Source organism: Molossus molossus, unplaced genomic scaffold, assembly GCF_014108415.1.
Source record: "Molossus molossus isolate mMolMol1 unplaced genomic scaffold, mMolMol1.p scaffold_m16_p_1, whole genome shotgun sequence".
In the NCBI taxonomy this organism is placed as follows: domain Eukaryota; kingdom Metazoa; phylum Chordata; class Mammalia; order Chiroptera; family Molossidae; genus Molossus; species Molossus molossus.
The window spans coordinates 40,887,665-40,889,782 of NW_023425344.1; the positions used below are offsets into that span (position 1 = coordinate 40,887,665).

Sequence of the window (2,118 nt, forward strand, 5' to 3'; positions counted from 1 at the left end):
AATCGTTTATTTATTTGAGAGGCTGGGGATGTGAATGGTTTTATTTTCTAAGCTATCAATTTCCAAAATTCCTGATCTCTCCACATTTCCATTAAACATTTCTTGGAAGATAGCCAGTTCTTTAGTCTAATTTTTTTTTTGGTAGAATTTTACCATAAACAGCTAAAAGCAACCAGTAGATGTTTTTAGTACCTTCCTCGGACATCTCTTTAAGTCAAGCCCAAAAGTTCATTAAGTATATTATCTGACTTTCAGATTTCATGTTGTGATTTTACTAAATGTAACACAACTTCATAACACAGGTCATCACACTTCACTTTTCCTGTCATGTTTTTTTCCCCCATTTTCTAGCCTCCTTTAATGCTATCCTTCCTACCTGTCTCCTGATTCCAAAATCAACGGATCATATTTTTGTTATAGCTGCACTCCATTTTTAGTACAATTTTTGTAACAGCTACCTATAGCTGTAATAATGATGTGGAACAAACAGCCACATAACTTCTGTGACAAACAAGCCTAAGAATTTTTTCTTATGTGAATGAAGTAGTCCTACCAGCAACTCTACCGATCATGCTTGGGGGTTAACTGATTATCCGATAATTTAGCATGGCCTTACCTGGGAAACCTGAGCTCTGCTCCCTATGTCTCCCATCCTTTATCAGGCTATCCCCGGTATGTCCTTTCATGGCAGTATTTTTAGAAGGCGAATGTGACAATGAAGCCAATTGTATAAGCCTATTTTAATCTTTTCTTTGCATCATGCTTTTTAACATGTCATTGGCTAAAGCAATACATGGCTGTACTTAGGGGTGGAAATTGTGTCTGCTCCCCTGCCCCTGGGACAAATTGTTAAGTTATGTGGCAAATTATGAGCAGGGGCAAAGGATCAGGGCCCTCTCTGCAATCTACCAATTCTAGAGCTTCTGACTCCAAACTTCCAAATCTTATTCATAGACTGAATACATGTCAGTTACTTTAGTTTATACTTTATTGAAATTGTATAAGTATTTTGCTTTAGATTTTATAGTACTTAAAATTATTTTGTATATTTAAAATACCAATTAAAAATACTTACCTGGCAGGGGAGACGCCATGATCACAAAGGTGGTTTTCCCAGGGCGAGGCTTTATTCACTGCGTTTCAGGTGTGCTGACTCCTGCAGTTTCTCCCCGCCGTGTGAAATGACTGCATAATTTGTGGGGGGACTGTGTTCTCACTTTCCCCTACAAAAAACAACAATGAAAGCAAAAATAATTCTCTTTGAGGAGAGTAACTTTTATTGTTTTAGTTTTCAGATGAGGAAACTTCAGTAGAGTATTTAAGGCACTCGCTAAATTTCCTTTCCTTCAGGGACAAATAGTGTTTAGATTGTTTCCATTTGTCAATTAGAACATTTGTTTCTGTAATTAAACCATATTAAGTAGTAGCAAAGTTTATTTCAGTTGAGGGGAATTTTCCCCTCTGTCTTTTACAGATGAATTTTATTTTCTCATACATTAAGTATTTAAAGGAGATTTTCTTAATGAGGATCCAGTCAGACTGTATTTTTTCAGCACTATGTACAGGATTAAGTAAACTTCCACGTGTACAGTGCATGATTGTATATGCTTTGATCAGTCAGGATTTTTCTGCAGAATAAATTGAATTGTTATGAGTAAACAGGAGAAGTATAGGTGACCAGAATGATAATCACTAGTTGTTACCAAAGCTGTCATATAAGAAACCTCACCCGGTACATGAAAGCCTACTTTATTCTTTTTAAATATATAGTATTGAATTTTATGGGAACCTTTTAGCCTTCTGCGGTCCTTTACTTCCTAATGTGGTCACTAAAGGGAAATTAACTAATATTCAAGAAAAAGAATATAATATTTTTGTGACTTTCAACCTCAAGAGCAAAACCCATTAGTAGCTATAGATTTTTCTCTGAAGCAATGAGCTAGTGTGTAATTAATTCATGTTAGCCTAACACTGTATATCAAGATGGTAAGTCTTGCTGGGTCTGTAATTCTGTTTCCTGTGAGAGCTTGTACCAGGCTGTATGTTAAGTCTATGAGATGAGACACAAACTGGAGTCTCAATGTTTATAAAACAATTCTTTGTGTTTGACCAGACACC

The 2,118-nt window shown here is 35.9% G+C and overlaps 1 non-coding gene across 1 annotated transcript; it reads left to right on the forward strand.

Moving 5' to 3' along the window:
* Window positions 1-1,067: 1,067 nt before the first annotated feature.
* LOC118620829 lies at window positions 1,068-1,226 on the forward strand. Its single transcript, XR_004957543.1, has one exon. It is a non-coding gene; the product is annotated as a U1 spliceosomal RNA (small nuclear RNA).
* Window positions 1,227-2,118: the final 892 nt, after the last annotated feature.